A 25,950-nucleotide genomic window follows, 5' to 3' on the forward strand; every position below is an offset into this window, starting at 1 on the left:
CCAAGATTCCCAAGAATATTGTTTTACTTTATTTTCATGAGAACTAGAAGCCTGGTTGGGCTCTCCTAACATTTTAGATGTTTGGGAGACATTCCATTTCACATGTTATCTTCAGAAAATGTTTATCAGAGAGAAGAATACTAAAATTGTAGCATTAGCCACAATGTCTTCTAATTTATTTATGTTGTTATCTCCCATTAGAATGAGTGTCTCAAAGACAGTGTCCATATACTCTACATCTCTTTATTCCCTCTGTCTTAGGGACTTGCACAGAAACTTAAAAGAATTCAATATATATTTACTGAATATCTAGATATACTAGGGATCTGATATTTTTATCTAATTGTGTTGTAGTATAACAGTCCACAGTCAGTTGGCTTTTCTCCTACTGTAAGACCAGCTTTTTGTTCAGTACCCTTACAGTAGCTCTTTGCCTATTATTTTAAATTTAATTTTAAATTCATGTTGTGTTTTCAATGCTCTTTATATGTGATGACTCCCAAATCTATATTCCCAGCCTACTCATAATACTATGCTGGGAATATGGATATATACACACATACTTTTTTCAATTGGGTTTTTATAGATATCTCATTGGTTTAGTCAATCATTTTTTATTCATATATAATTATGGAGTACATGCCTCAAGATAGCAGTCATTGCTCAGAATTAACATGGCTAAAACAAAACAAAGCCTTCAATTCCCCTCACCCACAACAAATCTCTTTTTCTTTTTTTTTAAATCTTCTGTATTTAGGGAAGTTATTACACCATTCATACATTTAACATATATAGTTTTTGAGATATTCTCAGGCCCAAATCTATTTTTGGTGGTTCTCATTCTCTCTGGGGCCATAATCCTGTTCAAAGCTGTGATGGCTTCTCTAGAAAACTCCGATTCTGGTCTCCAAATGAATACCTCTCCCTCCACTTCTGTTCTGCTCCAATCTTCTTTCCATAAAGCAACCATAATAAAGTTTTTAAAGCATGATTACCAAGTTCCTCATGATGGCCTACAAATTTGGCTCCTGAATCTGACCTGGCCACATATTTATATTTTCTATCTGATATACAATGCCCTAATCATAATGACTTTCTTTCTGTCCCTCAAAAACACAAAGTAGGTTTATCTTCCGAGGCGTTTTCTGTTTGTTTATTTGTAATTTTTAGGTTTTGTTTGTTTTCTGATTCAAAAGTGTCTCAAATGATTGCATATCTGACACTTTCTCTTCATTTTACTGCCATCTCAAATTTCATGAGGATGGACTTCTCATGATCCTAGGCAATGGATTCATCTAGTCACTTTCACATTGTGTATGACCATATTACATCCACTTCTTTATTATTATTACTCTGTACACACACACACACACACACACACACACACACACACACCACCTCTTAAGTCTCCTGTGTCACAAAGCCAGGCAGGAAAATAACAGTTCCTTCATCTCCTACCCATTACCCTGGTCCCACCTTAGGGAACTAGGGACTTTATAGTGACCTCAAAATTCAGACATGAGCATAAAGGTTGTATAAGCGTTATTCTGGTATGATGGTGGAACCCACAAAACAGGTATTAAAACAGACAGTTATTAACAACCAAAAGCCCTCTGGGATTCCACATGATTATATAATTCATGGTGAATAAATGCCAACAAATATGAGCCTAGAAAAAGGGATCAACATGGTGCAAAATAGGAGACAGAGATGACATCCTCAATTGAGCTGCTAAAAGAGACTTGGGGGAATAAAATCTTAGATATATTTGTAGTGATAACAAAAAGTATCTAATAAAGGAACAAATTCTAGAACAAAATTTAAATTTGTTATAGACAAATAAATATTCAAATAATTAAAATACATGCCTGTTACAACTAAGAACACATGTATCCTTAAAAGCAAGCAGCAGACACCATTGGATCTTGCTCTAGGTGATGCTGAATCACACCATGAGCAATTTCTAATAGAATAAGACTGAATGCAAATATTTTTAAAAAGATTTATTTATTTATTTTAGAGAGAGATTGTGTCTGTGTATGTGCGTGTGTGGGAGGGAGACAGAGGGAGAGCAATTCAAGCAGATTCCTCGCTGAGCATGGAGCCCAACATGGCACTCAATCTCAAGAACCTGAGATCATGACCTGATTCAAAATAAAAATTAGATGCTTAACTGACTGAGCCTCCCAGGCACCTCTGAATGCAAATATTTTTTTAAGAAGCACAAAATATGTAAGCAATCAACCTGGATTTTCTATCCTACTAGAATCTGTCTTATCTATAGGAGATAGTTATAAATCAGGACAGCAGATATACAAGCAAAAAATTACTTCCTTTACATTAAACTGCAAGTGAAAAGTTTCCAAACAAAATGCTATGCTATGACATTTTATGTTAAATATTATCTTTGCTATTCAGAATTTAGTTCATGTGGAAGGTTTACTTCTAATATGCATTTTGTAATAGAAAAAAATAGATCAAAGGCATAAATAAAAAAATAAAAGGCATACATTTCAATGTTAGACAAAGTGCTAAAATGCTATGAAATAGTGTGTATAAATATGAATAGAGATAGAATATATATATAATATATATATATTATATATATATTATATATATATGGAAGGTTTAAATCAAATTAGCAGGTATACTAGCTGATGAAAAAGAAAGCTGAAATCATTTTGAAGGAGAGAGAATGTATGTTTACTTCTATTTTTGCTTACCTTTTTTCTCTCCAGAGACATTTCAGGCAAATAAAAGGGTTAGAATGAAGACTGAGCAAGTTGATGTTTGTTTTAGCTGAAGCAGAGTTCAAGGCACATAGGAGGAGTTAACCAGGGGGTATCTCAATATGAACCTTGCCATTAACTTAAATGAAGTCCAGAACCTTTATCACACTCATAATTCACTTTCATATGGGATATATTTAGTTGTCTTTCCTAGAGAAATGATATTGCACCATACAAGATTAATATAGCTTGGGCCCTGGTGGCCATTATGTTGCCACAGGTTTATGGTTTTTCTACGGTATTTTGATTTATGATACCCTTCCTTTTAATAGAGGTTCATTATTTGTACATTAGGGTTGTAACTTACTCCATCATATGGGGACTTCTATTAATCTGGGAGCCTATATAGTTCAGCCTGACATTACTGTCCTTTTTGACAGTATTGCTCAAGCAGAGCAATTTGTTAAATGTGTACACCTTCAGTGGCTTAAGATTCACTTCAGAAGCTGAAGAAACCTTTTCAACCTGATGCAAAATGACTCTGGAGTGTCATTTTATATGTCTCTTAATCTAGGTGATTGACTCTTCAGTTTAACTAACTCAACACTATTTGTTTTGATTTTATAGATCTTTGCTTTAAAAAAAACAAAACAAAAAGCAAAAATCCGAAACTATGCTCTATCCTGATCTCACCGTATCTCTTCTTGATAAAGTAGTGAGGAGACAAAAAACAGAGTACTCTCTAGGCCTTGGCCTTGGGTTCATAGTGCTGACTCTTTTTTGCATACATGTTTTCATCTGAGAGAGAAACAGAGATGTGTGATTTTTATCTGAGAAAAAAATGAGAAGCTTAAGATCAGATTCAATATTTATGAGCATTTTAAGTTCTGAAATTCCATACACTTCTAATGTATTGCAGGTTTATGGAAACTGCATTTCTATGTAACGTTATATTTTGTTCCAGAAATCCACATTTCGAAAAGATAAATTCTGATGAGGTTTATTTGCTATGGAATATTAATAGTGAAATTTTGGTAAAATAATACCACTGAGCAAACTCTGCTTAGGGGTTTGAGATTTAGGGAGACTATTTGAACTTTGAATTTACATAGCCAATTCAGGGAATAAAATGCTTTATGTCAACATGTGAAGAGTAAAATGATAATAAGATGTCTTGGTTCAAGATATGTATTAACAATGCATAGATTTATAAACCTGCATCCATGCTAGACTAGGTATGGAGATGTTTCCAGAGGCTGGACAGGCAAATATCAATTAAAGTCAGAGCATTTAGAGTAATCACAGCTATGAGGAATTTGAAAATTGCCTTTCCTTTGCCTTGTTAAACTTATAGTTTCCTAATTAAAGTACTTAAAAGTTTAGCATAAGCATGTTATTCAAAAGTCTTGTTTCTATTTTATTCACATTTGAAAAACAGCTTTTGTGTTATTTGGATTCCTTTTCTTTAAAGATAAAAAATGTATCTAGTTAAAAAGTCATTACCACACAATTATTTGTTTATACAGCAATATATTTATATAATTATATTAATAATAGTTCTTCCATTTGCACATTAACTAGATTTAGATAAAGCATATATTTTAATGCTTTGTTTCATATCAAGAAAAACTTTCAATGACTACCAAATATAGAGGAGGGGAAACAGAGAGAGACAAAGACACAGAGAAAGAGAGAGAATCAGGGGAGACAAGGCTTAGCAATATACAAATAAGATAAGTGGGGCTCGCCTCTCTGGAAATGGCAAAGACGTATGCTGTAACAGAGATACTGAGTTAGAATCACTTTGGTGGTACAGCTGAACTGAGATGTCCACATGAAGTCTGACTCCTTAAGGGTTCTAAAATTAATGATTAATGCTATTTTGTGAATGACCACAAACTTGATGGCTTAAAGAAAAAAAAAAAAAAACTCACAGATTTATTGTCTCAGAGTTTCTATGGGACAACATTCCAGGTATAGTTAATTCTGTGTTTTAGAGTCTTCCTGTCTGCAGTACAGTGGTTGGCTGGAACTGCAGGCTCCTCAGAGGATAGACTAGCCAAGACCCACCTCCATGCTCCCTCAGGTTGTGGGCAGTATTCATTTCCTTGTGGCTGGGGCAGAGGGTGGGAAAGGCTTCATTTTCTCCCACCCGTGATTCCTTGCAATGGAGGCTTCCCCATCATGGCTGCTTATTAGTTCATGGGAGTTTACTTCTTCAAAGCCAGTGGCATAGAAAGGGTCTGAGTTCAGGCAGGGCGCAGTTCCTTTGATTAATTCAGGCCCACAGAGGATAATGGCCCTTTTAATTAACTCAAGATCGATAGATTTTGGCCCGTCATTACATCTGCAGATGCCCTTCACTTTTTAAAGCGGGATATTTCTTAATTATAAAGTACTTATTTCATCATGAAGATATGTTTTCTAATTGTGTATATGCTTAATAATAGACCTTTAAATATGCAAATCTAAACCTTATAGAAATTAAAGGAGGAATAGTGATAGATTTCAGAGCACTGAACCTAAAAAAAAAGCAGCATGGTTACAAAGTAACTGGTACTCTAACACATGCTGGTGGGAGCGCAAAATAGTGTAGCCACTTCGAAAAGCATCATGGTTGTGTCCTATGTAAGTAAACAGCATTTTACCAAGCAATCCCACTCCCAGCTATCAAGCCAATAGAAATGACAATTTATGTCTACACAAATATTTTTATATGAGATGTTCATAGCAGCATTATTCATGATAACCCCAAACTGGCAGTAATGAAATGACCTTTAACTGAAAATGGGTAAACAACTCATGACAATATTATCTAACGAAATACGACTAACCAATAAAAAGTAGCAAATTACTTATATCTACATCAACAGAGATTAATGCAATGTCCATATACTAAGTTAAAGAAGCTAACTACAAAAAAAAATGTGCAAACCAAACCAAAACACTGCATCTGTATGATTCCATTTATATGACATTTTGCAGAAGTCAAGACCATAAGTTAAGAATTATATAGTGGTTTCCACTGGCTAGATGTGGAGGGAGGTGTGTGGATTGCTTGCAAAAGGCTCAGGAGAATGTTTTGTACTATTGGTTGGAATGTTTGGGGTTGATGATCCATTATTTCAACTGCAGTGATGGGTGTAAAACTATGTATATATATTGGAATTCACTTAAATGCCCCCTTAAAACAGGCTCATTTTACTCTATGCAAATTGTATACCAATAATTCTGGTATAAAAAAATTAGATAGTCTTGAAGGGCTAAATTTTCACTTCATTTCCCTGGGCCATGATTTTTGGCATGTACTTACAGCAGTTGTTGCTTTAAGTATCACTGATATGTTAACCTGTGAGATATAAGAAAAATTGGAGGATAATCCTTTGTCTTTATAAATATCACTACATAATTCATATTAGAAAACTTCATGCATTAGTATTTTTAAATATGATTCTTACTAGGGACTTATAGTTTTTCAATCTTTTTTAATATAAGGCATTTCTGTTTTAATGTTATATTAAACATAGAATACTAAATAAAGATAGTGTTTCTAACACTGGTACAAATTGACATTTTCATAAGCTAACTGAAACATATTGCTTAATATTTGGTTATACTATCTCAAAGCAATCATTTGATTCACCTTTGTTTTATAGATAGAGAAAGAGCAATTAAGTCATTTGCACTAGAGCCTGGTATGAGTTCTTAGAGACCAAAAAATTTGTATAAAAATTCAGTCTACATGTTTGTACGATAAGGGCTTGCTCTACAAATTTCAGTTATGTAATGTCTCTATACCTCAGTTTTTTCATTCATGTTCCAAATACTTCACTCATATTACAACCTTACTCAAAAATTTTTGTTGCTAGCCATATAAGACTAAACCCCTTAGCTCACAATTTGGAGCAGTGTACAGTTAGACCTCAATCTCATTCTGAACCTGTCAATTCCTCCAGTGCCTACTTTAGTAGATCTACTATATGCCAAACTCATGCTAGAATTTCTCCCACATTTCTTATTCATTCCTAAAAGGAACATATCATAATTCCATTTTAAAAATAAGGAAACAGACTCAATGAGTTGATTTGTTCCAATATCACAGAACAAGAGTGTTGTATGGAATAGAGAGTGGCAAAGCAAGTAATGATATATCAGGCTTTTGAGAGCTCAGTATATACTGGAAACTGCTGAATTCAGATAATATTTTCAAAGTACTTCTTAGTAGAGGAAATAGACTTTTAAACAAACACACTGAAATCAGTTACTCTAATAGAGTGATCCACAGTATATCGTGGTGGTAGAAAGCCTAGAGTATTTAATTCTAATTAAAGGGTAGGGTTAGGAAATATGTTATAGTAGTGGATTTGCTTGCACTAGTCTTGAAGGATGAACAAGGCTTTAATGGGCACAGAACTGGGCATGCGTGACTCAATAAAAGAAACCACAAAATTTTATGAATTACATGGTTATTTTCTGGAGTGTTTGGCACCCTGACTCTAAGAGCAGAGGATACGATGTAGAGGGTTAGTAGTGAAGTAGAAGCAGAAATAAAACACTTTGAAGATAGTGGACTAGGTATAGTCACTGGGAGAAAGGGAGTACAATTTCAACCAATGAAGTCAGTGATTGAAATGGTGGCTAGTACAGAAAATGATTTTGCCCTGGCTAAGTGCTCTTAGAAAACATGCTGGCAAGAATGAGGAAGAAAAGTAGTTTTCAGCGTGGATCTACACTAAGGAATTGTAGGGTGACACAATTCAATCTATAAATTGAATCCCTAACTTCCAATGTGACTAGAGTTGAAGATAGGGCCTTTAAGGAGGTAATTAAAGTTCAATGAGGTCATGAGATGTGGCCCTAATCCAGTAGGATTAGTGCCATCATAAGGAGAGGAGTAGATACCAGGAGGGCATGCGCACAGAGGAAAGGCCATGTGAGGACACAGAAGGAAGCAGCCATTTGCAAGCCAAGTGGAGAGGTCTTACCAGAAACCAGCCCTGCTGACATCTTGGCCTTAGATTTCCAGCCTCCAGAACAGGGAGATAGTAAACATCTGCTGTTTAAGCCAGTCTTTGGTATTCTGTATTGGCAGCCATAGCTGAATAATACACACACATAGTGTGATCGTTGGGTGTTTTTTTTTTTTTATTATTCCTTTTACATCCTGTAATTCTCTTTATGTAATTTTTAAGATGTACCAATCCTTCTCAAGTTATAATATGTCTTTTACAATGCTGTAAATTTCGTAGGCATCCCAGATAGGAATAGGGTAAGAGGAAAGGCTAGAGACAATGGCAAAAGGCAAATTCCAGCTGAGTATTTCCCTGTTTTAAGGAAGACAAAGTAAAACTCTTAGAACCCCACTTTTTTCTTATTAAGCCAAACTCCATGTATTAAGCCAAACCCAAGCTGAAAGAGAGTCTGAAGTTCCACCTAAGTTCCATGAAGGCAGAGCATTTGACTTTGCCTTTGCTGTGTCCTAATGCCTAGGACCATGTCTGGCAGGGAGTAGGCATTCAATAAATAAATATATATGGATAAATGAATAAATTATGTATCTTGCCTCCTGAACCAAAAAGAAAACAAGCCTCCTGATGGGCAAGAACAAGGAAGAATGAAATGTATATATATCATTAGCAGCAGACCACATACATTTCCTTACCTCCCTTTCATTTTAAACAGTGTTACATATAACATTTCTGATCATCCTGTATGCCTAGGTATTTGTGGTAGAAGGTAATGAGAAGCCAGCCTGCTTCCAGTCTCTCCCTCATTTTATGGAAGATAAAATCAAGGTCTACAGAAATGATTTGTTCACAGAAACACAACTAGCTAATGACAGTCCTGGGAGAGGACTCACACTGGGGTGTGCAGACTCCATATCATCCTGTGAAGAATAGGAAAAATGTGTATATCACTCTAATCCAAATAGCAGTATACCTCTCATTTCTTCTCGTCTACTTAACTGGAAAATTGAATTTCCTTATCTTTAGCTTGCCAAGTGTCCTTCATTCCCTCCCTAGAGTTCCAGTGCATTGGCGTTGTAGTCAGGTGAGAATTATGCTTTGCATTTGCAACCATCTTGGGCTATGTGATAGAGATCTTTTGTTGTTGTTGTTGTTGTTGTTATTTTGTTTTCTTCCTTTTGTGTGTGTTTTTTGTTTTGTTTTGTTTTTGTTGTTTTCCCTATAGCTCTTGCCATATCAGTGTTTAGCTATCAGCACCATTAAGGAAACCTGAGAGGGATTGTTGAGAATTATTTGCTGATTTTCATTTGGTCCTCTGAGCCCTGGTACTTTTTATATATCTGATTTATATCTGTGATTTCTATACATTATCCTGTGGGAAATTCACTAACTAGATTTAAGATACTGTTATTACTTATGTCAAGCCTAGTGAAAAGATCTGCTGGGTGACAACCAGAAAGCAATTTCTAATTACAGTTTAGATTGTAGCAGAAACTTCAGTCACAATTAGTGGAAAACATTTGATTTTGAAAAATACTGAACAACTGAATAGAACTGCCTATTCCTAGGTGATTAACCAACATAATGTGAACTTACTTACACAGTCATTTTATTTCACAACTGTCAGTTTAGCAGGAGTATGTAAATGGATTTTTAAACCCTCCCTCCAACGAGACAGATTATCTTAATATGATACTTTTGAGATATTCGGTAGCTTCTTTAGTGAAGGCAGGAAAACTTAAGTAAACTTTCCTGCCTGTTTTCCTTGTTAGATCTCCCATTGGTTCATACAAATTTGGATGAACAAGATTCATGTGATGTATTATCCCCATTCCCCCCACATTCCACTGGGTACAATACCATCAATGAGTCCAGTGTTTAATACTAAATAGGATACGATATTGAAGAGCCATTTGGTATTATTCCAACAGGATGCTGTAATCTGAGAATTTGATACACTGAAGTGTAGCAAAGGTAGGGTTTAAGCTACCATTCTAATCAGTTCAAGTGGCTGCCAAACCCAAGGCTAATGTGGCTTTTTCCCTTTAAATAGTGTTCATTAAGATAAGTGAATAGCTTTTAGAGCACTTCCCATAGAAGTACATTACTATGTAGCCATCGTAGAGAAGACACTCCATATATGTAGCACTCTATTAAGAGTAGCAAAGGAAGGAAAAGACTGAAGCAAAGTTTATTTTATATATATATATTATGTTTGCATGTATACACACATATATACACATGCATAGATACATTTAATTTTCCTCTGTATTTCCTACAAAGGTTATCCAGTGGTTCAGAGATTACAGCACCTGGCAGTGATATAGGAGGAATTCAACTTCAGTGAGGTGGAAATGAATAAGTAATATTATGCCAGGAATTAGGAGCTGGACTCCTGATGTTTTTTAGATATTATTTATTTATTTATGAGAGAGGCAGAGACATAGGCAGAGGGAGAAGCAAGCTCCCTGTGGAGATCCTGATGTGGGACTGGATCCCAGGACCCTGGGATCATGACCCTTGCCAAAGGCAGATGCTCAACCACTGAGCCACCAGGTGCCCTCTCCTGATTTAATAAGGAAAGTCAGCCTTTATAAAAGTGGAAATCGGGTGTAAGGAGGAAATATGTACCATTTCTTTGGGAAATATGGAAATATGGAAATATGGAATCATGTTCTCTTTTACATTTCTTTCAAAATTCAAGGAAAAATATCATTGGAGGTGTTAGTGAATATAATATTCTTCATTATAGACCATAATCATAATAGATCATACATATTCCTTGTCTATTCCTAATTCCAAAAGCCTAATGCAAATAAGTGTTTATGTCTCTGATTATTAACTTTTCTTCACAGGGACAACCTGTCATCTCCTCATGACCAACCTTCTCAAGTAGCATACCCCACATTGGCTCATTTTCCTGTCTTAAAGCAAAACTCGAATATTGTTTCAAGATTTTACAGAAGTGATATTTTGGAGAAGTTTTGAGATTATGATGTTTACATATTTAAACAATGTGAGTGCTTTAAATTCATGTCTTAAATGCTTTGAGCTACAATAAGCCTTGACATCCTGTGTGTTACAGGCATGCATGCCTGTTTGTGTGTGTGTGTGTATGCTCAAGTGAGTGTGGATATTAAACAGTGCTGAAACTAAAAGCTGAAAGATTGAAAGCTCCATAATAGAGTATACAGTAAACACCTATCTGACAGAATTAAAGAAAATATGATCTGGAATCTATGTGAATATGCATCACTAAGAAAAACTAAGCTTCTGTTTTTGTTCTAATATCAATAAATCACTATCATTATATTTATTAAAATCTGTGCATTATTTTATGTACAGATTTGCTCATAAACAATAAAAAAACTAGAATATAACAGGATGTGATTTACCAGTATTTAAAAAAGCAATAGCAATCCTGCATATTTACTGAAAAATGTCCTAAATCTTAAAACTTTGTAAGGGTATATATTCAAGGATGTATATGTGTAGGAGGAAGCATTATTATTTTAAGGTATATAAATTTTATTAGATGATATTTTTGAATGATGGCTCTCAGAAGAATTATTTTGTTTTAAAATTTTATCAGAGAATTTTCAACACACACATTTTCTTAAAAGCACAAGAAAATAAGTGCTATTAAAATCCCTATTGTATTTCCACATGAAGGTAAAAAAAATAATAGCAATAAACTTCACATTTTAGAAGTTAGTGGCCTATAGACTTGCAGAGCCAAAGAGACCAATTAAGTAGATTTCACTCTCACTTCCCCTGCTTCTATCAGTTATGTTTCCAAGCAGTGATAGAGAAATTTTAAACTGTTAACATTTTACAGATCTCCAGGAAAGACTGTCTTCTCTAAGTTTGTGCCATGTGCTTATAATATCCAGGAGTGAGGAGAAGAAGCAATAGGTACTGGAAGGACTAAAGTAGCTGATTATTTTGCTAGGGCTGCCATAACAAGATACCAAAAACTGGGTGACTTAAACAACAGACATTATTTCGTCAGTCTGGAGGTTGGAAGTCCACAATCAAGGTATTGGCAGAGTTATTTGTTCTGAGACCTCTGTCCTTGACCTACCGGTGGGCATCTATGTTCTCTCTTTCTTCACCTGGTCTTCCCCCTAGGTATGTCTGTGTCCTGTCGAAACCAGTTATATTGGAATAAGACCCATCCTAATGATCTCATTTGACCTTAATTACCTCCTTAGAGACTGTATGTCCTATTAAAGTCACATTCTGACATAGTGGAAGTTAGGGCTTCATCATATGAATTTGTGGGAGACACAATTCAACCTTTTTAGGGAAGAGCTGTCAGGTGCAACTTGGCCAAGAAACCTCACAGAACAGAAAGGCTTATGTAGATTTATGAGTGTTCTGTGGTTGTAAATAATTCCTGTGACTTCAAACATCTTTGGCAAAGCTCACAAAAACACAAAATGCTTGGTAGGATGATATTTCTTATTAGAGGTTAAAATAATTTTATATTTAAGTTGATATGCCACTTAAAATGAGCCAGCTTCTGAGTTTGCAGGAATAGTTGATGTTGGGGTTAAAACATGATTTTGGTAAAGAAACTGTGAGTTTCATGGTTTACTGACATAATGGTAGAAAGTCTGCCATTATGTTTTTGTTGTCATTAATTCTTTCTCTCTTTATTTACATTTTAGTCCCAATAATTTCATCCCTAAAAAATGGCTGTTAACTCTGTATACATTCTCCCTCAATATTAAAATAATAAAGTTAGTAGTAATTTTATCTTTAAAACTATATTACTAAAAAACCTATATTACTGTTTAAAATATTAAAAATACTTTCACAATATTTTAATCAGGACAATATGCATTTATTTAAGTATCATGTAATAAGGCTTATTATATAGCAGGTAGTATGCAGATACAGAAGAGTTATACTCCACATTCAAAATGAAGACTAGGGCAGCTCAGGTGACTCAGTGGTTTAGCGCTGCCTTCAGCCCCTGGCATGATCCTGGAGACCCGGGATTGAGTCCCATGTCGTGTTCCCTGCATGGAGCCTGCTTCTCCCTCTGCCTCTCTCTCTCTCTCTCTCTCTCTCTCCCTCTCTCTCTCTCTCTTTCTCTCTGTCTCTCATGAATAAATAAATTTTAAAAATCTTTTTAAAAAAAGGAGGGCTAAAACAAACTTATTATTTATCACCAATATTTTGATTATCAAATATTGGCTAATATGACCACATTTAGTGCATAGTTTGATAGGATAACTGAGTTAATAAAGTCACATGAAGTGAAATAAATTCCTGAAGAACTCCACTTCTTAACAGAAATATTAGTCATTCAGGAGTAGTCTGGAGACATTCACATTCACTATGTTGATATGTAGAGAGTAAAAAGAATTACTGGCTTTTGTGGATAACACTAGGGTCATACTGATGTCCTTCTGATAACTTGAATTCACTGAATTATGGCCCATTATTCATTTAATTCTTATTTCATATAGTATTATACCTTAATTGTAATGACTTGAGATAGGCATATATTTTAGTATATTATATGTAATTAAGGATGAAGATATTAATATTTATTAAGATAGCTACAAAATCTCGGTGATTTCTCAACTAATTATGCCATAGGCAAATTTGACTTCTGTATCAACGACTGCTGACTGCACCATGGGGTGATGAGAAGTTTGAGGGTATGAAAATGATAAGAGAGTATTTTCTACTCATTAAACTGCATGTTGTAAAACTGTTTTCCATGGTTCTCTCACATTGACTGCTGAAGGATAAAAGAATGTAAAATTTCACCAGATGAGTTATAAATTTTGCACTTGTTCATTTTAAATGGACATTAGAATGAATATAAGGTATTTTATCTTGTGTAGCTTAAAAATGCTCTTTCCTTCATTCTTGGCAATGAAATGCAGAAGGAAGTGAATGCAATCAAGAGTAAATTTTTCCTAAGAATCACTATTAAATCTGAAATGGCTGGAATTTAATAAAGAAGCCATGAGACTATTTTGTGGATTGTATATAAAGAGAAATTCCTGTCATATTTAAAGAATACTGAATTATTTTTTAAAAAGAGATTTAAATAAAACAATTTAAAAACTTTAACTAGAATGACACTAAATTTATGACTATATTCACAGCACTGCAACTCGAGTTTCATTCACAGATTGTAAATTTAATACTATGATTAGAAACTTGGCTAAGGTGTATTTAATTTCACTGTTATACTAATTTATACTATTAGACACACACATGGCAGAAGTATCTATTTTTTAAAGCAGTATATACCCAAGGTGATTAGAGGTTTTAGAATTGTTATTGGAATTCCCTTCCCCTGAGGAATTGAAGAATAGTAAGGTACAACAACGTTGTTAGACTAGTTTGAACTTAAAAAAAAAAAAAAAGAATAGTTTGAAGTTGAAGAAATAATATCTGGACTGATCTACTCTTCTGAGTTGAACAACTAAAAAAAACAGACAAAATATGTGAAACTAAGATTTTTTTTTCCAATGTTGGATGATAAGCAGTGTAGAGTACAGTAATCCCTGAGATTAGGAGGTGAAACAAGGCAAGTCCTGTGAGTATCCCAATTTTCTTCCTAGAAAAAGTTTACAGGCCTTAGCTAATGGAGGGGAGACATAGATACCAAAATTCTTGCTGAATTGGGAAGACAGGGATCCTTTAAAAGGTAATCTACTGTTTAAAGCAAAATTAACAATATATTGTGGAGATTAAAAAATATGTAGGATTAGATGGGAGGATAAAAGTGGAACGAGCATAAGACATGTGGAGGGATGTTGTAATGTTTAAAATATACATGAAATGGTATAATAATATTTGAAAGTGGAGCAGTCCCTTAGGACACTTCAGTGGTATTGCTAACTTAGCCAAAGCAGAGTTAAACTGGAATCATAAACAGTACTACAATTAATCTAAAAAACAGCAGGACTAGAAGAAAAATGGCAGAACAAAGAGATGGGGAACTATAAATCAAATAAAGTTTGATTTACTACTGAATAAATCAGATTAAAGATAAACTATCTAAGTCTGCATTGCCCTGTTTATAGCCAGTAGCCATTTGTAACTACAGAGCACTTGAACATTGCCTCATTCAAACAGAAATATGGTGTTAAGTATAAAATCTACATTGAATTTTGAAGATTTACTACTGGAAACAGAATGAGAATTACCTTGTTAATAATAAATTTAATATTGATTACATGTTTAAATGATAGTATTTGAGTATATTGGGTTAAATCAAATATATTATTAAGTTAATTTCACCTATTTTTACTTTTTTAAAATGTGATACTAAAATTTTTTGAAATTACATATGGAGCTTACATTAAATTCCCATTAGACAAAGCTAAGCTAAACACTCAAATTGAAAAGATCATATGTGTTAGACCTATACACTGAAGACTATAAACATTGTTGAAAGAAATTAAAGGAGATGTAATTAACAGAAAGAGATGTTGTGCTAATGGGTCAGAAGACTCAATAGAGCTAACCTCACAAATCTCCCAAATTGGATCTATAGATACAAGGTAATTCCTATGAATATCCTAGGAGATCATTTTGTAGAATTTGACAAATACATTCTACAGTATATATAAAAAGGACCAAAGCAGTTTGAAAAAATAATTTCGAATAAATAAATATTTGGATTACTATCTTTTACTGATTTCAAGTTCTGATAGAATTTTATACATTACAGTTTTGCTTCGTGTAACTATTTGTAAATGCTGAGGAAAAAAATGAAGGGTAGCAAACAGAATTGACATAGTTAAAGAATTAAGTAAACCAAGATAAGAAACAACACCTTTCAATTCTGAATTATTTTAGTTTATGGAAATACATCATGAAAGAATTAGTCTTTTAAAACTCAGCTGATTTTATTTTATGTTTAATAATATTATACATTGATACTTTATAAAAAGTGATCATTAAAAGTCACCCAAAATGTTACTCTTTTCTATTTGTTTTCCTACTACAGAGAAGTATATCACAGACATAAATAACTCTTATATTACATAGGTCTTTATTAAGGAGAAAATGTTTTTCTGTCTGAACATCCCTTGGTTACATATTCATTATTTGAGTGTAACAGAGAAAGGGAATTCTAGACTTCAGGAGAGCCATATGAATGGTTTTGTTCTAGATCTCATTCTCTTCCTGGAGAGCTACCTCTTGACATAAACAAGGCACTTAGAATTGTTTTTTAACTATGAGTGAGTGAATCAAGGCCTTCTTTTTATAAAATCACTATTAAATAGTCCACAAGAAACATTATGTCTCCAAAAAAATATCAGAGATATCTTGTTAAAGGGAAAGTTAACAAAGGACAAGTTGACTTAATACGTAGATCTCATTTTATTAAGCGATACTACAAAAAGTACTATTTTTCACCCATGTGTAACAATGTCCTTTGAAAGGTCACTTTTTAAATCCTCTCATCAAAAATTGAAGTCTGGGATCACCTGGGTGACTCATTTGGTTAAGCATCTGCCTTCTGCTCAGGTCATGATCCCAGGGACCTGGGATTAAGCATCTGGCTCCCTGCTCAGCAGGGAGTCTGCTTCTCTCTCCCTCCTTCCATTCTTTCTCTCTCTCCCAAATAAATAAAATTCTTAAAAATTGTTTTTTTAGAAAGAAGTCTGTTTCCTCATCCTTTGACTACAGACTTGCATTGGGTTTTCCTCTGGCCAACAGACGGACAAGGAAGGAATAGGATGCTAGTTGTAAGCTCTGGCAGCTGAGACCATACATGTTCCATGCTACCAGAACCCTGAAACCAGGCAGTTAACAAGCTGGGCTAGCCTGCTTCAGGTTAAGTGACCATGTGGAATAGACTGAGTCTTCCCAGCTATAGCATTCTGAGACAGTCAACTCCCAGTTGATTGACAACTGACCACTGACCCTCATAAATCCAGTCAAAATCAGTCTTATTCACTGATCAGCACGATTTCCAGTCTACACTAGGCTTATCACAGTTTATAAAGGGTTATTGCTTTACGTCACTGGGATTTGCAAAACCCAAAATACTAAGAATGATAATACCAAGAGTGATAGTCACAAAGAAATATATCTTGAACGAACACAATAAACCTAAATCTAATTAGTCCCAATTATATTCTGGTTTCAAAGTGGTATCTCCTTAGAATGAACACCAATTCAAACACCAAAACAATTAAAAGCAAGCAAATGTTTAATATATGTTTTGAGCAATGTAAGGGGGGAGGTTAGTACATTATTAATATTTAGTACAGCATTTTAAGTACCATAGAAATTAATCAAAATTTATTTTCTTTCTCAATACTTTTCACTTCTTCCTTTTCCCACATTTTGCTTCTCATATATCCACAATGTCTTTCAAAAAAAGAAGTCTAAAAAGCTGACTAAAATTTTTGAACAACAAATATGTACTGTTGCCAATCAGCTACCCTTGAACAGAAAACAACTCCATTTCTTAGGTCCTCAAGAAAAGTTCACAAAAGCCGTACCATATCTTTTTGAAATATGTATTTAAATAATCCTTCCTTTTATAAAGAGACAAGGAAATGGGCACAGGGATTATTTTATATTGGAACTGTTGGTGAGTTTTAGTGTTGCTAATGATATTACTGATTGCTTTAGATTTAAAAAAACGAGACTTGAAAAATCTTATAAAACAATAAAAGTTTTCTTAATATCCTTTGCCAAAATAATTTCCTGGGACTTCTTTTTTTTTAACACACATATATTTTTGAACATTTCTATTTAAGATACATTTTTTGTGTGGCCATAACTGCTCACAATTGTGAAATATGTCAGATTTTACTTTAACTGACACTGGGGAGTTGTTATTAACTTTTCCAGTGGTTAACAAGTTTAACCTAATATATCCTTAATGCTGAGTGCAAAGATTTGGAGGATGATTATGAAAGTAAACACACACACATGCACACACATAAAGCTTCAATTTACCAACTGTATTAAAAATGCAAGCTATTCAATTTACAGATTGTCTTGGTTCATAAACACTGAGATGAAATCAGGAATCATTTCAAAAAAAATCATTAATTTTATGAACTGCTGTGCTTACAAATAGTTCATGAACTTTAGGAATACACTTTTAGGTTCAAAAACGTGGCTTTTTGCAAAATATATTGATAAAAGATGCATTTTAAAAAAGGAGAGATGAGAATGCTGGAAAGGACTAATACCAGAGCCATGTAAGAACCAGCTAGGGGATCCCTGGGTGGCGCAGCGGTTTAGCGCCTGCCTTTGGCCCAGGGTGCGATCCTGGAGACCCGGGATCGAATCCCACGTCGGGCTCCTGGTGCATGGAGCCTGTGTCTCTGCCTCTCTCTCTCTCTGTGTGACTATCATAAATAAAATAAAATAAAAAAAAAGAACCAGCTAGAATATTTCTGAGAAAAACTCACACCTAAGAAGATAGGAAATTTTTCTAACATTTTTGTCTTATTGAAAATGCCTGTTGCAATTATTGGCTCATGTCCTTTCAATGACGTGTTTTCCTTGTCACAACAGTGAAAGGAAAACAAACTTATCTAAAGTATTTGTGACTATTATGCTCAAAGTATCAATAATTTCATTAAAAATTTCAATTTTAGGGATCCCTGGGTGGCGCAGCGGTTTGGCGCCTGCCTTTGGCCCAGGGCGCGATCCTGGAGACTCGGGATCGGGTCCCGCGTCGGGCTCCCGGTGCATGGAGCCTGCTTCTCCCTCTGCCTGTGTCTCTGCCTCTCTCTCTCTCTGATTATCATAAATAAAAAAAAAAAAAAAAATTAAAAATTTCAATTTTATCTTTCTGAAATATCTTTAATACTGGATTCTTATCTCTGTGTAACATATAATGAAATGAACACATGTGTAATTGAGGATGCAAGAATGAAAATAGATTTGATCTATATGTTAGGTTAAAAAACCTTATTTACATAAATTTATAAATAATAATTTTACAAAAATTTCCTCTGCTAAAGTTTTGAAATACTTTTTGGAATACCATTAAAGAAGAGCATTGTCTTTCTGCCCCTGGACGCTGCCGAGTAAGCATCATTAAGGTCTCCCCTCCCACCGCCGTCAGGTCTAAGTCAGAGTCTTCCAAAGAGCCTGAGCTCAACAAAGGTTTGAGCTTTGAAACAACCGATGAGAGTCTGAGGAGCCATTTTTGAGCACTGGGGGATGCTTACGGACTGTGTAGTAATGAGAGACCCCAACACCAAGCACTCCAGAGGCTTTGGGTTCCTCAGGTGCCACCGTGGAGGAGGTGGATGCAGCCATGAACTCAAGGCCACACAAGGTGGATGGAAGAGTGGTGGAACCAAAGAGGGCTGTCTCCCGAGAAGATTCTCAAAGACCTGGTGCTCACTTAACTGTGAAAAGGATTTTTGTTGGTGGCATTAAAGAAGACACTGAAGAACATCATCTAAGAGATTATTTTGAACAGTATGGGAAAATTGAAGCGATGGAGATCATGACTGACCGAGGCAGTGGCAAAAAGAGAGGTTTTGCTTTTGTGACCTTTGACGACCATGACTCTGTAGACAAGATTGTCATTCAAAAATCCCATACTGTGAATGGCCACAACTGTGAAGTAAGGAAAGCCCTATCGAAGCAAGAGACGGCTGCTAGTGCTTGTCCAGCCAAAGAGGCCAAAGTGGTTCTGGAAACTTTGGTGGTGGTCATGGAGGTGGTTTTGGTGGGAATGACAACTTTGGTCATGGAGGGAACTCCAGTGGTTGAGGTGGCTTTGGTGGCAATCGAGGTGGTGGTGGATACAGTGGCAGTGGCGATGGCTATAACGGATTTGGTAATTATGGAAGCAACTTTGGAGGTGGTGGTAACTATAATGATTTTGGCAATTATAACAATCAATCCTCAAATTTTGGACCCATGAACAGAGGAAATTTTGGAGGCAGAAGCTCTGGCCCCTATGGTGGTGGAGGCCAATACTTTGCCAAACCACGAAACCAAGGTGGCAACGGTGGTTCCAGCAGCAGCAGCTATGCAGTGGCAGAAGGTTTTAATTACTGCCAGGAAACAAAGCTTAGCAGGAGAGGAGAGCCAGAGAAGTGACAGGAAGCTACAGGTTACAACAGATTTGTGAACTCAGCCAAGCACAGTGGTGGCAGGGCCTAGCTGCTACAAAGAAGACATGTTTTAGACAATACTCATGTGTATGGGCAAAAAACTCGAGGACTGTATTTGTGACTAATTGTTTAACAGGTTATTTTAGTTTCTGTTTTGCGGAAAGTGTAAAGCATTCCAACAAAGGGTTTTAATGTAGTTTTTTTTTTTTTTTTTTGCACCCATGCTGTTGATTGTTAAATGTAATAGTCATCATGACACTGAATAAATGTGTCTTTTTAAAGATGTGCTGTGTAAAGTTAGTCTACTCTGAAGCCATCTTGGTAAACTACCCCAAAAGTGTGAAGTTAGAATTCCTTCAGGGTGATGCCAGGTTTCATTCGAAATTTATTTGCAACGGGCGTGGGCACAGAAGCCATGTCTCCACAAACCTTGGTGTGGTTGAACTGACAGTTAATGTGTTGTGATCTGGAGTTCACCGTTAAAAGGGTCACCCAAGCAAACTCCTGGAGTTTATTTGGTTATTATGATTGTTGGTACATCCTATGCAATATATATGAATTGAATTATGGTATCAGATAAAATTATAGATGGGATTAAAGCTTGTGTATTGTCCATTATCATGTGTAATCAATAAAAGATTTAATATTCTCTTAAAAAAATAAAGAGGATTGTATGCTCTGACAAAATCAGTTCTGAAGATATAAGTAATAATTATAATAAAAACAGTAATAGCTAAAATATTGTAGCTTACTACATTCCCTTTATTTATATTAAATGTTTTAGTTGTCATGGCAGGATAAAAAGGTAAGTACTGAATTATCCCCATTTTCAGATAGGGAGATGTAGACACAACTAGGAATCAAAAAACAAAGAAAAAAAAACTATATTAAACATAATAATCTTACCCTTAGGTTAATGCTTTTGTTTCAGGTGTAGCACATTGTTTTTCTTCCTCTAATGATTCTTTAACCTCCCTGATCCTCTGTTTATCAACCATAAAATGGAAATAGGAAAACAGCCTACCATATGGGCTTACTGTAAAAATGGAATGAAGTATCAAATTGGTCAGCACAATATTTTAACATTTAAAAAAATAAAAGTTCTTATTTGTATTAGTAGTATTGTATCATTTTTGATGTAGGACTTCCTTTTGATCATGGAACTTTAAAAAAATTTTAAATAATCAAATTTTCCATGTTTTCTTAATTTGCAGGAAGCTCAAAGGGAAGATATATTTCACTTTTTAAAAAAATCATCATTGTTTTATTATTTAAATAATCATAATGGTTATGATAATGTTTAATAGTAAGGCAAGATTCATATAAAGAGTTATTACTTATATAAATAAAGGCCTATTTATATAAATCTTGCCTTGATATAATATACCTTAAATGAGTCTTATTTTTAATATAAATTCAATTAGCCATCATTAATTAGCTTCAGATGTAGTGTTCAATAACTTATCAGTTGTTTATAGCACCCAGTGCTCACCACATCATGTGCCCTCGTTAACACCTATCACCTAATTACCCCATCCTCTTATCCACCAGCTCTGACATCTTACTTATATCTATATGGAGTAATCTGTGGCAGACAGTATTACCTCTGGTTCTTTCTTTTGTTGTGAATTCCTCCCTCTAGTTATTTGTCCAGAGAAGAATGGCTGAATGAGTGAACAACATCAGAAATATCAACCACAACCCATGTGAAATATACACTAGACAGATCTGAAGAGGTCAGAAACAACGGGGGGGGGGGTGAGAGAGAGAGAGAGAGAGAGAGAGAGAGATGACTGTCAAAATTAAATACCCAATTATAGTGGGTTCAAAACAAAAACACAAACCCAGGAGTTTGTTCTCATTCTCACTCAAATCAAGAAAAGAGAGATTATCGATGGCTAGAAAAGCCACTCTATCGTGTCATGATGACACAAGCTTCTTCATTGTGTGTTTCATCATTGCTAGTCTGTATCTTCTCACTAGGTTAAAGAATATATAATGGAGTAGCTGACTTCTGTCCTGAAGTCAAGTGGCTGTGCATCCAGAAGGGAGTGGGAAAGGATCAAGGGGCAAAGGCGCATTACTATGATCTGATTTCCTGTAAATTACCTCAATACCTTTTTTCCCCTATTTTCCAGTAATCATCTGCAGTAGAAAAGGAGTTTGAAACATGAAATACTTTTGCTAAATACATTGATACCTCATATAAATTCCTGGTTTTGTTATTAACAACAACAAAAATAAAAAATGAATAGTGATTAAGCCACTAGATGTTTTGTCAAAGTAAAGAAGAAATGACACAGAAGCAAAATCTGTGCAGTACAGACAGGTATTCTACAAAAAGACTTGAAACTAAAAAAAAAAAAAAAAAAAGACATGAAACTGTTTTCAGGAAAAATCTGTAAAAATTGCAAGAGATAAGCTCATATTATGCCTGCTTTAATTTATTCCTTTGGTGAGTGTAGCAACCTGTGGCATGTAGGAACTTTAGAAATAACATTGTATATCTATGTATCTGTGAGTAAAGGTGGCCAAGTAAGTAGTAATGCTATTTCGAGATTAAGTAGCTAGCTAAAAATTTCATTTTGTATGTTCTGGGACATATCTGAAACTTTATGAGTTCTGGATTTATTCAACTTTATAATAGGACTTTTTCATTATAAATGGAGCCATATTATAGAGCATATGCCGATGGTTGAGATGCCCTGTGCCCTTTTGTCCATACATTCTGATTAGTACTTGTAATGATATGGTACATCAAGTCGTGACAGAATAATGTTCTAGCACTTTTAGAATTCATCTCATTTTAAATTGTTTTGTCAACCAATGACTTGCTGTTCTTAATAGATTTGAAATTTGAAAAAATAGTCTCCTTATGAGGGATTTTTTTTTTTTTTTTTTTTTTTTTTTTTTTTGTAAATTTCAGGTAGATTCTTTGTTTCAGGAGTATTCTCATACAACTTTTGAAAAAAACATTGTGTAGTCTTTAAACTTTATGACAATAGATCTATCCATTGATCTATGAGCAGGCAATAATGGTTACTCTGTTGTTACAGTAAATGTTATAATTATGACTGATCTATTATTTAAGAACTATTACAGTTGTTGCCGGAAGAATAAAGTTATACTTCCTGTCCTCCTAGAAAGAAAATGAGTATAAGAATGGCTAGGTGTTTTCTCTATTTACCACTCATTTAGTTATCTAGTTTGTAACTCTAACGTTCTCAGTGATCTTGTACGCTGTGGATATAAGTTAGGTTGAGGGCTTGAGTGACTGGATGAATTCCTAGAGGGAGAAGTTTGTAACTTGGGCTGAGATAATCCTTTTTGGGTAGGAAGTGGGTCCTCCACAGTCAAATGGATACATAGTTGCTTTTAAATGTAGGAGATGCTGTCCTGGAGAAGCATGAGTACAAAAAGGGGAGTGAAATGAGGAACAAGGAATGGCTTTTATAGAGAATCTCTTCTCCTTTTTTTAAAATTTTTTTTCAATTTATTTATTTATGATAGTCACAGAGAGAGAGAGAGAGAGAGAGAGAGGCAGAGACACAGGCAGAGGGAGAAGCAGGCTCCATGCACCGGGAGCCCGATGTGGGGTCCCAGGTCTCCAGGATCGCACCCTGGGCCAAAGGCAGGTGCCAAACTGCTGCGCCACCCAGGGATCCCCGAGAATCTCTTCTCCTTACCCATTTTTTTCCTGAATAATTTCCTTTGTACTCTATATTTAAAAATCTTATTTCACATTGTTTAACAGATTTTTCCCTGCTTCAGAATAATCAATTTTTACTTAATCAGAAATTCAACAAAACTTGATACAACCTTCTAATAATGGTATAAGAGGAAAAACTGAAAGAGAAGTATGACTTGCTTTCTGTTCATTGACCACCCTTGGGGAAAGAGCAGTATCTTATTATGTAGTGTATCCAGAAGTTAAAGAGGAGCTGTGAAGGTGGTGAGGAGCCTGCATGGGAATAAGAGGAACCCTTGAGGCTGAGGCAGCTTCAAAGTGGACAATTCAAGGACAGTGGATAAACCAACTTCTTTCCCCAGATTGGTTTTAAAAGAATGGAGTGAGTTCACACACCTGGAGTCAGTGTTACAGGGTACAGTGTCAGTCAGTATCCATCATTCCATTCAGCATTTGTTTAAAAAATTGAAATTAAAGGTTAACTTTATACCAGGCAGTGGGACAAATACTAGGGGTAGAGAGAAAGATACAGGATTAAGGCCCCAGTTTAACAGAGCACATATGCTACTGGAAACAGTTTAACAGAGCACATATGCTACTGGGAAACTAAACTAAAAAGGTAACTTTTACTATCATGTATGATATGTATCCTTTGATCAAAGAGCATTAGATGAAATTCTCCAATAAGAGTATAGAAATCAAATCATTGATATTGGCTGAGTTAGAACAAAGAAAGCTGCGTGAGATGGGTTTTGGTAAATGAGCTGAGAATTACTAGATGAAAGATGGAAGGAAGGGCATTACAACCAGAGGGAACAAAGTATACAAAGGGACTGGCCACCAGAGCACACATTTTGCATAAAGAAATTAAATGAGATTGGCATGGTTGAGAGAGATGATGAAGCACAGTGAGTATCAACACGCGATGATGAAGAGACTAGGGAGGAATAATTTGCGAATCATCTGGAATTCCAGAGCAAGGAGCCCAAACTTGAGTCCAAATATTATGGACAAAATGTAAAGATTTTAGTGGAGAGCCATATTCACTTTAGAAAGAGGATCAGTTTAGGAGAAATGGGCTATGCATTAGAGGTCCAAAGGGACTGTGTCTGAGAAACACAGTGGATACCCAATAAAACGCATTCAAGGGAATAAGCATACAAGGTAAAATCATCTTGTCCAGAATGCTATTCTTCCTCATTTCCCTTCCATGTGAAGGAAAAATGCAATAATACCAGTGGCTAGCACACAAGTAACCAGTAAGTGTTTGTAAAGATATTCCACTGTAGGTTTCCTTGCTTCTTTGACATATTTTCGTTGGGTAGTCATCCATGTCTGATGATCTGTCCTTTTTGAATTATCCTTGCTTATTTTTCAACTCCTTTAGACAATTGTCAGATAATTAAGTTTTCCCCCTCTTTTCACTTATTTCACCAATAATAATTTAAAAAATCTTTCTTTCTTTTCTAAAAGCATGTACCTTAACCTTCAGTACCCCTTGAATTTCTTCATCTTATGAGACCTATAAAAAAATCCTGTTCTTTAAGCCTGTTTAAATCCACTTTCTGGAAGCAGAGCTGTAGTATTGCCTAACCCCCACCCCCATTCTGCTTTTGAATTTTCAGCTCTATTAGTTCCTGGTAAGTTTTGTACCGATTACATCATGCGGTTCTCCTGGGTGCACAAGAATCAAATAAAGAAGCTCAGCCACCCATGTCAATTCCTGTGCTTTTTACAACAGAGAATCTTTCCTAATTAGCAGTTGTCGAGTTGGTTCAATTCCCTTGTCACCACCATGTTCTGTACCTTGACTACCAAAAAGCTGTTCCTAGATGAGTGTCCGATTACTTCCTTTAACTCTTGCTATATAATAAATAATTAATAGTTTCCTTTAATCTGATCAGTATTGTCAATTGATGTCTAATTATTTATATGCTTTTTAATTTTTTTTTTACCTGAAGGCTGATATATAGCAAACCAGGCTTTAGTTTATGTGTTTTTGAATATATACTTTCTAAGAGTAAGTAGGTAATATTTTTGAAAGAAAAATGTTCTGCGCTTTTCCTGCCTTCCCTACCTCCCCTATATAATCACATATTTATTGTCTCTCTGGCTAGCCAGAGATAAATATTGCATTGGAAGTACATTTTATGCCAGAAAGGCTCTGTTGTGAGCAAGGATGCTGTTTACCACTTCAAATTTCACACTTTGGAAAAGGTCACTGTTCAGAGTGATCCAGGACCAACACTTTTTGTTTGTGATGAATCAAGAGCATAAATAAGCATGGCCAGGCAGCCAGCTCCTCTGGTTTATACTCTTTCAGGTCCTTCCTGGTGTGTGTGTTCAGTTGAGAATTGATGGACACTTGTATGTCTCTGTGACTAAGGCATTGTTGTTGGGGAGAGGACCATCCAGAGCCAGAGTGAGAATATGGCATTGAGATAACATGATTTATAATAAGTATAGAAATTTCTTCTTTG

At 35.1% G+C, this 25,950-nt stretch overlaps 1 long non-coding RNA gene across 15 annotated transcripts in view; it reads left to right on the forward strand.

Annotated features, from left to right (window-relative positions):
• The window catches only part of LOC140621501 (uncharacterized), a 271,826-nt gene that overhangs the window by 127,879 nt on the left and 117,997 nt on the right, over positions 1-25,950 (forward strand). For all 15 annotated transcript variants that reach the window (XR_012021229.1, XR_012021218.1, XR_012021226.1 and 12 more), the window contains one exon: positions 10,552-10,712. This is a non-coding gene — a long non-coding RNA (uncharacterized lncRNA). The remainder of the gene's footprint in view (positions 1-10,551; positions 10,713-25,950) is intronic.

Source organism: Canis lupus, chromosome 30, assembly GCF_048164855.1.
Source record: "Canis lupus baileyi chromosome 30, mCanLup2.hap1, whole genome shotgun sequence".
Taxonomy (NCBI): domain Eukaryota; kingdom Metazoa; phylum Chordata; class Mammalia; order Carnivora; family Canidae; genus Canis; species Canis lupus.